This window comes from Girardinichthys multiradiatus, chromosome 13, assembly GCF_021462225.1.
Source record: "Girardinichthys multiradiatus isolate DD_20200921_A chromosome 13, DD_fGirMul_XY1, whole genome shotgun sequence".
Taxonomy (NCBI): Eukaryota; Metazoa; Chordata; class Actinopteri; order Cyprinodontiformes; family Goodeidae; genus Girardinichthys; species Girardinichthys multiradiatus.
In genome coordinates, this window is record NC_061806.1 from 24,979,822 (window position 1) to 24,993,476 (window position 13,655).

General features: G+C 39.9%; 1 protein-coding gene across 3 annotated transcripts in view; it reads left to right on the forward strand.

Annotated features, from left to right (window-relative positions):
- The window catches only part of atxn1a (ataxin 1a), a 141,312-nt gene that overhangs the window by 38,783 nt on the left and 88,874 nt on the right, over nt 1–13,655 (forward strand). For all 3 annotated transcript variants that reach the window (XM_047384367.1, XM_047384368.1, XM_047384369.1), the window contains exon 2: nt 888–1,065. The gene's annotated coding sequence lies outside the window, so the exon portion shown is untranslated. The remainder of the gene's footprint in view (nt 1–887; nt 1,066–13,655) is intronic.

Sequence of the window (13,655 nt, forward strand, 5' to 3'; positions counted from 1 at the left end):
ACTGCCGGCGGGGCCTGTGGGCTCGTCGCTGCAGCTCCCTGGGGTTTCTGCACTGTCACTGCTGGGTGGTTCCCCTGGGACTCTCCACTGCTCTTCTCTGGGGGGGTTACGGTAGTCCCGGCGGTGGTTCTCCTGGGGTTCTTGTGCTCTGGGGGGCCTTTGAATATCTATGGCTCGGATCTCCTCAGTGTCCATCCGGGGACCATGGGGCAGGTCTGTGGGTCCTCACACTCGCTATTGCATATTTTTATGGAGAAACCTTTTATACAAAAGCCCGTCCACACTCATACTCACAGGTGTTAAGCTTCAGGTGTTGACAGATACACAGATGTTCTATATTGGGCTGCACTTCTCACTAAGTACATTTTACATTCATAATTACCGTGTGCTTTTGTTAAAAAAAAACAAAAAAACAGCTGCAGGTGTATAAGCAAGCAGGGTGTAATCTTGTATTCTGTTCATCCTTCTTTCTCTCCTCCACTCTTTCCTCCTTTTCTCCCCTTTTTCCCTTTTGCCCCATGTATCTCTCTTTTTTGAGCTTATTTTTCCTTTTCATTTCAGTCTCCGTGTCCATAACAATTGAAATAGTCCCAAAGAAGTTCATAATAAAGTTTCTTTTATAAATATCAAGCAGAGCTTTAGCTGTGATGCTCTGCTTGTGAAAGTAAATCTGTTGGGCAATTTCTTGGCACTCAGACAACAATTCTGAGCGCTACTCTGCCGGACAGGACACGGTAAAAAAAAAAAAAAAAAAAAAGGAATATGAATAGTTTCTCATAACACTTCAGTAGTTTTTGCGAAAGCACTGTCAAATATCTTCTAGATGTGAACTGGGGAATAAGTTCAATGATGTGCTCATGTCTTTATCGTTCTTTGTTTTTCTGCAGGGAATGTTGGCTGTAGCTGTGGACAGGCAAACGTGAAAGGACAGAGAGATCTGAGACATCTGAGGCGCTTCTCCTCCACTCCTGGAAAGATTCAGTCTTCAAATCAGTCAAAGCTCCAGACGGCCTGAGTAGGACGCTCCACCTTTTTCGCCCAAGTATCTCTGACTCATCTGCTCAGGTAAGAGTCGTATGAAGCACTTTTTACAGGTAGATTTGTCAAATGAGCTGCTGTTTCGGTTGTGTGTTTGTGAATGACTGTTGTGTCATTTGTTGCTTGAGAGTGAACACTGACGTGCTCCTCTTTGGCAAAAAATGTGCTTGTGTTAAAAAGTTAGCCAGGCTATAAATCTCTTGGTTTTTGTGAAGCCGTCAGGGGATTGATCTTAAGTGTGCAGGGGAGTGTAATATTTTTCTGCCAGGCCATTTTGTAACCACGGTAACCAGAGGTCTTTAGCTTTGAATTTTCTTTGATTGGTTTGAATAAAAAGGAGTAAAAGCAGCAGTTTAAGTTTGTGTCCTACTAAGTGCCTCTAAGTGTCTTTTTGTAGTCATGAAAGGTGACTATGGATTGTTTTAAATTAAATTGTCTTTATAGGATCAGAAAATAAAGTTTATTTTCTTTATTCTATATTCATCACTTTGACTATGATATTTCATTGCTTACCTCCTGAGCAAAATTGTGTAAAAAACGTTGCAAAATAAGATGAGTTTGCCTTTTATCTTCATGCGGTTAAAAAGCGAAAGGTGAAAAGCCGTCTGCATAAAGATGTCGATTGTTGTCAAAATGTGAATGAGACACACGATTATAACATGGACTGTTTAGGCTAAATTTAGAATGGACAAATGACTGAAAGAAACCAATTTTGTGACATATTTTGCTAAGGATTAATGTGGACAATGACTGGCTGACTTGAAATGGCAATAAAAAGATGTTCATGGATGCCCAGTGCTGAAGGCTTGTCTTTATCCAAATTCAGTGTGCTACTTACCAATATTTGCCTGATTGATGTATAGCTCCCTATTCTTTCTCACTGTATCTATTGCAACTCACTTCTCAGTCCATTTTTCACCAGCTGTATTTTGAGGCTCATACTCATTCCAAATAGATCTAATAAAAGGGGTTATTTAAAATGGAAAGTCAGGAGACCAATCTCTGCTTTTACTATTCTCTCAATGGTTGTTGTTTTAATGGAAGAGATGTATAAGTCGAATGGTTAAAGTCCTAGAATTTCTCTACCATTTCTCCATTTCAGCCCCTCACTGTGGATTATAATTATCTTAAAACTGGTGCACACATGTGTGGAATGCACAAGCACAAGGAAATAAAGCAGCTACTTTAATGAGCAGCATTGTCAAACAAAAGGAAGTTTTGGGTTGAATTTATAAAAGTTAAAAGTGAATTATTTCATGTTCATAACACTCCAGCTAAACATATTAAGTTAACTTTAGTCCTAATACCAAGTAGTTTTTATTTCTTTAATAACTTTTGGTATTTATAAAATAAAGTATAACTACATGCACAAAATTAACTATCATTCTATGTCATAACTACATACATACCATTTCCAAAGTGGGTTTTGCCAGTTTATGTCTGTTTATTTGTCTCCTGTTCTCCTGTAAACTTTACTTTAATTTGTCCGTATACCCAATTAAGCATCTTTCTTTTACATTTTCATTTACTTTCCTGCTTTCACTACCAGAAAACAAAACAAATCTAAAAATCTATTAAATAACATATGCCCTGCAACGCTGCAGTTTCAATTGCCACTTTCAAAATAGTACAAGATTGCAGTTCCTCTTGAAATACCCCTTTAAATCCTAACTGGTGTAAATGAAAGTCAACATCTATGCTGTTATTTTGGTTATAGTAACATTTGCGACAGAAAGCTGTTGCGCTTACAAATCCACGGCTGGTGACGTACCCTGCCTGCAGCAGGCTTGCACTAGGTTTTGCTAGAACCAGGGTGCAGAAACAACTTAACATGATTTATACATTTTAATGGTTAGGAAAGAATATTTCTGTTTATATTAGGGCTGAAACAATTAATTAGATTAATCGTGATTAATCGATTTTTGAAATAATCGTAAATAAACTAATTTAGTAATTAAATAATAGTTAAGTGGAGCATAAAGACTCTAAAACATGCCTTTTGCTGAAAGAACAATGAAAAACCTTCTTTGTTTATAAGCATGCTCTACCCAGAACTTCTCAAGTGGCATAGTTTTAGCTTGCCTAAGCATTGTTCATATTCTCACACGTTTTGTACAACTGCACCTTGGAAAATGCACTGTTGCTTTTTTTTATTTAAATACTTTATTATTAAGATTTCATGTTGTCCCTTGATAAGATATGTGCATAAATTGATTGAAGTATATTCACATAACTTTAACAGCCCTAATAATCCCTTTAATGCTTTCTGTTTATTACCCACCAGTGATACAGAACGATGATAACCAACACTCAGTAAATTTGGCTTTGTGTCACATCGGTGTGTTGAGGGACTTGCTTCATAACTCTACAATTTGTTTTTAAGAGTACAGAATAGTTTAATAAAATAACTAAAGACATGCAAAATGAGCTAGGAAGTAAGTAATTGGACAAATCTGCAGACAGAAGTCATAAAGGAAAGGTATTCTACAAAGGAGACTTTTCTCAAAATGAGATGGGCCTTAGTGATATTCATTTTGTCCATCATTCTCTTTCTTCAGTGATCAACTGTTGGATCCAAATGACACATTTTTCTCAATTTTGATTTATTCTTTTTGCTGGCTTTTTACACAATTGATAGTTGCTTTTCTCTGAGCAGAAAAACCCTTAAAAATGAGCAGATGGAGGGATGACAGTCTAAAAGCCCAGACAATGACACTGGGCGGAACTTCAGAGTGATCAACACATGGCTTTGAGAGCAGGTTGTCAAGTTTACATCAAGCTAAAAACATGGTGCTATAACTCTAATCCAAAGCATGAATCTATTAAACTAATTATTTTGGATTTTTGTATGTTATTTTACTTGTTGATTGGTGTGTTTTGCTCTAAGAAATTATAAGGCATCATTTTGGCATATTTAGCGCTTTTAAAATGCAGGTAACCTCCAGTTTTATACCATATCTGAACACCACCTGTGTAGACACAGATGGAACAGCGGAGCTGCTGCCATTTCAGACATGCTGCTAACACAATGCTGAAAAACACGCACCTTGCACCGAGCAATCTGCTGCAAAGTAACAGAAATATCCAACCAGAACTGACCAAATATCTTTAGAAATGTAGGAGATTTGATTTCTCACGTTGTGCTGCTATATTCTGTAATGAAAAATTTCCATTTTGATGTCTGTTATGTCTTTCAGAATGGAAATGCCCCAATTCATCATGAGTCATACTGATTTGTTTTGAATAAGATAGTTTTAGGATCGTTTCGACTGGCACGTCTGAGATCAACCTAATTCAATGTTGGGCAAGCTCATTAAAACGTGCTTGCCCAACATTTCACAAGACTGAATACTTTGCCCTTTAATTTATGACCTGTTTTATATACACTGTTGAGTGGACTAGAAATAATAATGTCTTACTTTATGGGAGTGCAATCTCTTTACAGCTTCTATAACTTTTGTCAGTTTTCTGGAAATGTTTGTTCAAATTTGGTGCTTAATGAAGTTAAAGTTGGTTCAGTAGTCATTTCATAGTATTTAACAGTGGCAACATATTCCTTTTGTTTTTTATATACCTTGGAAGGCTCCAGTTAGATTCAGGTGTCAGATTGTTGTAAAGTTTTGACTTACGTTTCTGTTCTAAACTAGAACTGTACTTGTTGTTATGAAAGGGGTCCAAGCCCCCCAATTAGCCTTATCCTTCCCATGCCCTCCCTTCTGTCAAACCAAAATATTGACCCAAAATGTCAAACATTCAATACAAATACAACTAAACATATGTTTATTACAATGTTTTTAAGTACCTACATTAAACATGTTTTTCTCAATAAATATTGTAGTTAATTCCAGTTTACTCGGCACACATAAAGAAATTCCTACTGTTTACTGGAAGCATCCCACTAACATACTTATAACCTTTGTTGGCTTTAACTTTGAATTGGCTTTTTAAAATTACTTCCTGAAAGCCTGTTTGCAAAGACATTAAAAAAAAATCTGCATGGCTTTGATTTCTTTATCGTTGATTAGGATGCGAGACATAATTTCTATGCCAAGAGGAAGAGTAAACCTTGCAGGGAAATCCTGACAGCGCTTTGCAAATTCAATTAACTCTCAGGGATAGATTCTTTTTCATTTGTTACTGAAATATCCTTTCATGCGGTTCAATACAGCCTGTAGTGGTGGCTCACTGTGATCCCAAAGATGTCAAATTGCTAATTAACCGAGAGATTCTTTCTCTTGAAAAAGCCTTTCAGATGCCTTTAGGTATTTAGCAATCTCCAGCTTTTTTAGTCCTTGAATAAATGCTCAGGATTCCAGTTTTTATTGACATCAACCGTATTTGGGTCATTGATTAAAATAAAAAAGGTTCCATTTGTGTTTTAGCAAGTTTATTGCTTAATGTGTTTTAGGTAAATGGGTATACAACACAGCAGTATAATTAACTTAAAATCTTGTACTTAATTTATTGCATTTTATTGCTTCTGCAGAGGGTCTTGTTACATTTGGGGCACATTGCTGCCTTGAGGGGTTAAAAAACTGGGGTAAACAGTCTCCGTGCATGAGAGAGTGGAGTTTCTCTTCTGTTTTCTTGTAATAGCTTTGCTCGGCTTTATTTGATCTGGGCCTCTGCTCTCTGGTAGTAGGATTGAACTGTGTTTGGAGGGCGAGTAAGGAAACACACAGTCATTTATACACAATGCTGATACAAATGAAAGCAGAATACAGACAGAAACAAAGGGAGAGAAGAAGAAGAGGGGCCATAGAAGCATCTAATATTTCTAGGTGGGATGGATGGGGGAAAGAAAGCAGCATCTATCTATTGTAAATATTGAGGTCAGCTAAAATATCAACGTCATATATAGGGCCATTATATTATTTATTTTTAACTGGCCAAAAATAAAGGTTAGTGTTTTCAAAATGTTACCACTAGTTGCATCCTATGAAAGGATGCAACAGTAACTAAAGAGAAGAAAAAAAGCATAAATAGGGAATATTTTACAGGTTTAAGGCAAGTTTCCAATATTAATTTTTTTATAAAGCTTTGACCATATACAATTTTTTTGTTTTCTCAGGGGATTGTATATTTTAAACTGTCTTTTGCATCTTGTATTAATAATTAGCAAAGCATGGGTAGTGTTATCAAAACACCCATTCCTACGCGTGATCCCTGGAGAATATAGACCCTTATCCTAACTCCGAGATCACCAAATGTCTGCCAACATTTCTAAATCCAAGATGTTCCATGCCAAACAGAGGTTGAAGGCTCAAAAGAATAAAATTGATAATCTTTGCTATACTCCAATTACCCTTCCTGTTATCTGATTCAAGTATTGCACTCTCTGACTTTCTCGCAGCCTAAATAATCTGAAGACATATCATAACGTGTTGTAGAAAATGCAGGTTATTTTTAAATAACTTCTGACATCTCCAAACTTGTTCTGACTTGATTTCAGTTGCCTTTCTGATCTTAAAATTATGCTAAGTATCCTCAGTAACAGCTTTCACGATAAAGAATGTTGTCTGCACTACTTGGTAGTGTTTAGTTTTATGAATATACGGTTTGGACAGAGATTGAGTCTCATTGCCAATCACGCTGAAAATTGTCTGATTCCAGTCACCAGCTAATTTGTTTTGGTGCATCTCTAGTTAAAACCATAGAATTTAAACAATCAATCAAAGTGTGTTAATTTTGTTGAAGCAAAACGAACTGCTGTTCTTTCCCTAAAAATTGCTCTTGAATTGTTGTTTGTTGTTTATTTGCTTGTATTTTATTTAAAACCTGAGTCTAATGAGTCGTGAGTTCACATGCTGAAGCAGAGAGAACCAAGTTAGAACTCCTTTGTAAAAACTGAAGGTAAAATGTGAATATGTGTGCTTCTGGTTTCAATGTTTCATCCTTAATACATCACTCCAGCTTCACTCCTTGTGCTCAGCATCACATAACTTTTCCTCTGATGAAAATGATATAAAACATAACACATGAGTTGTCTCAGTGACACACAGCCTAATTCAGTACTGAGAGTTTTCACAAATCAGAGCCAGATCTCAAACACAGAATATTGCATATTGCTGGTCAGGTGATTAAAGATTTTAATTAGAAGTACAACGTAAAATATGCTAAAAGAGAGATGAGCCTGAGAAGTTAATATTATTGATATGTTTTGTTTAAATTCATGTAGTAAATTTGTTCTGGTTTATTATTCTCCCATTTTGTATCAATAATTTGAAGAAAGACATCTGAAAAGCAGGGCAAATTTATTTTCCCTGTTTTTAAAGCCTCAGCGGTTTGGTTGTTGGCTTGAACAAAGTTTTTGGTTAAAATTGATTTTGACTATTCTGCTCGAGAAGGCAGTGACTAGACTCTGCAAAGTAAATAAAATGCCTTCATATACTGCCCTCCACACTTGTTATTAATAGTCCCACTATAAGAAATACCATATTTTCCGCACTATAAGGCGCACCGGATTATAAGGCGCACCTTCAATGAATGGCCTATTTTAGAACTTTTTTCATATATAGGGCGCACCGGAATATAAGGCGCATAGAATAGAAGCTACTGCAGTCAAACGTTTGACTGGGGTTGCGTTATGCATCCACTAGATGGAGCTAAAGAGAATGTCAACAAAACAGTCAGATAAGTCAGTCAAACTTTATTAATACACTACAAACCAGCGTTCTGATAACTCCATTCACTCTCATGGTAAGGTCTCCTCTACATAGAATTCTATTGAATAGAGCCAACCGCACGTTAGGAATGCATTGGAGTCTATGAAGTTGAAGTTGAAATCAAACGTTAGTTAAAACGTGAAAGGGAACTTTTTCCTGATTCAGTAAACACGTAAAAGAAACAGTTTGATGCACTAAATCAAACGTTAGTACTGTTAACCTTTCCTGTTTTTGTCCCCTGACTGTAGTCTGATGACACAGGGGAGACGCTTTCTCCAGGGCCGAAGTTACTAGTTTCCTCGGGGTTAACTCCCTCACTCATACGTTGCTGAGTTGAGCATGAAGAAACAGCATCAAAACACTGAGTTGTTGACGAGATTCGGGGTTCTTTTTAATGACTTTGCAGCACGTAAAAACACAGGGCTTACAGACTCATACACCGCTGCTCCGGTCGCCGTCTCTACCCACCCCACACACGCACAATAATACCGACGTCACTCCTTCACTCTTGATTCTCAGCTACGGCACCACACAGCGCCACCTCTGTCCGGAGGAGTAATGTCAACATCTTCCATACACACACACGAAACATACACCCCACACACTGAGCTTCTAATCACATATAGTTCAGGCAATTCCTGCAACAGTACATTCAAACATTATACACACACAAGTGGTGTTGGACTAGGAGTAAGCACAGTACAGGTGTTTACCGCTATTACTTCGGCGACACCCCTGACTACGGTAGCCGTAATGCTGCAAGCGGTGCGGCTTTGTAGTTTACCAGTCGTACTGAAACATTTTGACAGAGCGCCGTGTACAACCAGTATGGATCAACCAATTAACCAATTGATCCATATATAAGGCGCTCCGGATTACAAGGCGCACTGTCATTTTTTGAAAAAATTAAAGGTTTTTAAGTGCGCCTTATAGTGCGGAAAATACGGTAATACTTTTTTAACGAAATCTTAACTTTTTCCACATCTAACAATTCTTCTAAAATAAATGTAACTTCAGCTTTCTTTGTTTACTTTTTTAAGTGGATCAGAGTGTTCAGGACATTTTTCTTAGTAATCCCATGTCTCCTTTGGTATAAACATGATGTGGCACAGAGGTCCATTTCACCGAGCCGCTCTTCAAAATAAGAAAGATAAGTGAACATGCCATGCAAGTAAGCAGATGTATATTGATCTTCATAACTTGGGGATTGACCACAATAAAACAGCTGCTGGTTTGAATTTTCTCATATCAACTCTCAGAGAAACAATTCAAACATTTTAAATTGCTGGAACAGTGACAAATAAGGCTACATGATGACTCAAATTTATATCCTTCAAGTCAGAGAACTGCAGCAAAGAGTTGATTTTTGGTGTCACCAAGTCTCTGCAACTGACTAGATATTATTTATACACCAACCAGTTGCCTGGGTGGAATAACAGGAAAAAGCTTTTTCTGTCCCGCCATCAGGAAAGTAAACGTGCAGAGTTTGCAAAACAATACTGAGACTATAACAGGAACCGTGTTCTTGGGTCAGATGAGACTAAAATTGAGCTTTTCTGCAACTGACAATCCAGGTGTTTTCATGAGAAAGAAAATATGATTATGTTGAAAATTTCTTGTCCCTACTGTTAAGAAGTAGGAGGATCTGTAATTCTGTGGGCACTTTTCTCTTCCAAAGGCCCTGAAAACTTTGTTATAGTTAACAGCATCATGAGGTCTTTAAATAGCAGGACATTTTCATATTGGGGGTTGTGTCCTCTTTTTGGATGTGTGGTCACTGGCATTTGGATTGGCTGAGCCATGACAGTGGAGCTGAGCTGGTTGGTGTTTCTCCCTCGGCGGCAATATGGTGTGTTTATGTGGTTGTGGGTGCATGGTGGGGGGGGGGGTCGGCCCCGGGTGCGTGCCCCTGGCTGGGGACCTCTTGTTGGGAGAGTTTGTCCAGTCTTGGTGTGGGGTCGGGGGGTCCGTTGTGAGTATGGTGCTTGGTGGTGTCTGCACTGTTGCACCTCTGTGTTTGGAGGCTGGGGTGGTGTTGCAAGGGGCCCTTGCCTTGTCGTCGTGGTGCGCTGTGTGTGGAGGGCAGGGTGTGGTAGGTGTGCTTGGAGAGGGGCTGGGTGTGGAGCTTGCGCTGTGCGGATGTGTCATCATCGGCTTTTCGTGGGTGGAGCTCGTCTGTGGGGGATTGCCTCTGTGTGGAGGGGATTCATGGCGTTTGGGCTCATGGGCATGGGTTCGATATCTGTGTCCTGGTTGGGGGTGGCCCTGTGGGGAAATTCATTTTGGTGTTTATTGGGGGTGGAGTGCTTATGGGGTTGAGATCGAAATACATTGGGGGTTGGGACTGCTTTGTTCTGGGGCGGCTCTCGTTGGCAGGCTTGTTTGGACCAGGTAGGCCCCTCTTTTGTTTATGATCCCTTCTCAAGATGGGGACTGGGGTTGTTGGGGCTGGGGTCGGGGGTTCTGGGTCTGGGCCAGAGTTATTCAGGTTCGGGTGGTGCTGGGACTAGTCTGGGCTGGTGCTGGGGCGGCCTGCCTGTCTGCACCCCTGAATGAAGGGGACCACCGTCTGAGTCTGGGTGCTTGTTGGCCCTCTGGGGTATCGGCACCTGGACCTGGGAGTATAGTGTATGTATGGGGAGTGTGAGTGAGTGTACGACGTCCATTGTTGTGTGTCTTTACCTTGTGTGTGTGAGTGTTTTGCTGGTGTTCTGCCAGTGGCTGGTGTCTTTGCCTGCTGGTGTATTGGTAGTTTTCGGTGTCCAGGGCTGGGTGCTTTGGTGTGTGTCACCTCACTACTGGTGGCTGCTTGCTGAGGCCTGGGCCCCCTGGCTCTGCCGGGCCTCTGCTTGGGGGTGATGTGCCCCGGGGTCTCAGGTTTCTGGGTCCATGGCTGGATCTGCACCAGTGTAGACAGCTGCCAGTGGGGCCTGTGGGCTTGTTGCAGCAGCTCCCTGGGTCTTTTGCACTGTGGCTACTGGGTGGTTGCCCAGGGGCTCTCCTCTGCTCTTCTCTGGGGGATTGCGGTAGTCCCGGCGGTGGCCCTGCCGGGGATCCCATGCTCTGGGGCGCCTGAGGATGTCTGTGGCTCAGAATCTCTTCTGTGTCTGTCTCGGGTCCTGGGGGGCAGGTCTGTGGTTCCTCATACTCGCTATTGCATATTTTTATAGAGAAACGTTGCATACACAAGCGCGCTCACACACCCAAAGGTGTTTGGATTCAGGTGTTAACAGATGTTAACACATCTTGCATTCATTAGTAACGTGCAGTTTTCGGTAACATTGCTGTTGTTACATATGTTTCTGCAGGTGTAGAAGCAGTCTTCTAGGGTTATCTTGTATTGTTTTTACCTTTTTTCTCTCCACTATTCTTTTCTCCTTCTCTCCCTTATTCCTTTTTACCCGGCCTCTCTCTCTTTTTTGCTTCTTTTTTTCTTTTCATTTCTGTCTCTGTGTACATTGCAATTGAAATAATCCCAAAGCAGTTTCTAATAAAGTTTTCTCTTACTTATATATCAAGCTCAACTTGTGAAGGTAAATCTGTTGGGCTTCTTCTTGGTGCTTAGACAACAATTCTGAGTTCTAGTCTGCCGAACAGGACACATAAAAACAAGAAAAGAAGTAATTCTTTAACACTATCTGATCTGATTTGACTCGATTGTCCCATTCTAGCTGATGAATTCTTCAAATGTTTGTTAATTTTCATTTTCAGTTAGGTCAGAAATGCAGCAAACTTAAAAATGACACCATTCTCATGTTAGACTTATTAAATAGAGGTGTTAATACATGTTTCCCTGTCATTTTTGGCAATAATTTTGGAATTGGTGAAGAAATTAAATAAAGACACAATTGAGTACTCGTTTCCCTCATTAATTGTCACTCCACAGCTCTTTGAAAGGTTGTTGTGTGGAACAAACACACTACGGCTGACTCTGCACACTGTAGAGTTTGTTAATTACCTTTTCTGGTGTCTGAGAGTGCATTTGCTCTGCTGGTTGTGAAGAGAAAAAGACTGGATGCAGATAAATGAAGGGTAGAGAAGAAGAATGAATGAAGCAGTTACTCATTCTTCATGTCAGGTATGAGCATACCTAACATGGTTTAGAATTTTTCGATTCAAGTTCAATCCTTTTTATTTAGAAAAAAATATGTTTTCACCAGAGATGTATGTAAGTTCATAAATAAACTTCATAAAACACAAAAGCACAACTGAGATAAAATTTGGTGAGCATTAAAAGGACTGTCAGGGGAAGCGTGATCTCTTCCTGGTTGTTAAATTCTATACAAATATTTAAAGCACACAATCTCAGTTCTATCTGTCTGCACTTTTGTTTGTGTCCTGAGCTTATCTCCTGGGGAAACAAACACAAGTAGTGTTTATGTTTGTTCAAAGAACATGCTAAAGCCTAGTGCAGAGTCATTTGGTAGCAATGGTGTATTGACTGGAATTCTGCCTTCGTTGTGGAAAAATCCGAGACTGTGGGTCATTGTTAATGAACCATACATGTGCTAACATATTCAGAGTGTGTGTGAGAATGAGGGGTGGAAGCAGCTCCAGTTTATGATGTTTGAATTGTTCCATTGTGACCATAGCTTACTGTATACAATGCAAATGTATTCACATTGTATCCCTTTGCAGCCACAAACTTCAGTTTACGTGATAGACCAACACAAAGTGGAAAGATAATGCTGTTTTTAAAAATGTTTACAAAATAAAACGTGTGGAGTTTAATTGTATTTAACCCCCTTTACTTTGTTGGGGCCTGCCATAGCAATGCATAGGAATGCATTGTGAAGTGCCTCCTATGCCTCCTATGCATTGCATGGAGGCACCTATTACTATTCACCTCTAAACTGGACTCTTTATTATTTTTCTTCCGTCCAGATTAATGCGGCCCGAACCGCAGCGTGCACCCCCACAATATATATATCAAAACGTCCGGCTCGGTCCCGGGAGGTGTGCTATTACTTTTATTGGCGTTTCGAGTTACCATGGCGACGTAATTAACAAAAAACCGCCCCCCCAAAATCCCCATAGGAATGAATGGAGTCAGGGGCGGAGGAATCCTCAAAATTCACTGTTTTTGAGGCTCTACTGTATCGCCATACTTTCACCTAGAAACACAGTTTGACTTTCAGTTTGTAGAAAAATCCGCCGGCTCTTCAGAAATGAAAACGGTTTGTTGATAACTGCTACGGTTTCTCTAAAATTAGACTTCAAGCGACACAAAGTTTGCGACAAAATCACACTCTAACAGTGGAGATGGCAGTTACTAGAGTGTAGAAAGAGGGGATTTTTTCAGGAAAAATTATTTTTAACTGGCACTCACGGCCACAAATTTCGCTCTAAAGTCACAATTTTCGGTCAGTTTGTAGGGCCGGGCCTCTGCTTTCACACAATAACTTTAAAATTTTTCTAGGTTTCGTAAATTTCTGTCAAAACCCCCTCGATCGCCAAGACTCACAGGAATTCTGTAGGCCTCCCATGTATTTTCAATGAGAGTTTGACCAGTTTTCCATGAGTGACACCATTTCTTTCCATCATCCTATTTTATACTGTGAATGACATAGAGCTATGAAAATCTCCATGATTGGGGACGAGGGATAGCTGTCGCCCGCAGTTTAAAAACATTTCAAATACCATGTACGGTTTCCGAGATATTAGACTTTGTTCGGGAGCATATTCAGGCATTTTTGTCTTTTTCTCCATTTTCCCTCTCTTTTCACCTTGTGTTGTGCCTTTATTATTATATTTTCAAAAATAAAGGATGAATATTATCGTTCCCCTGTCCGTTCTGATAAAAGCGGTCCAAGAATGACATCGATCGCCCCTACGGTTTCCGAGTTATGGCCAGTCGTTCGGGAACATGCGCTTCCATGTTATAAAGCCAGGCCAGGGGAGACACAGAGTGAGGTGCTGCGTGAGTGAGAAACAGCAGGTGTCAAGTTACAC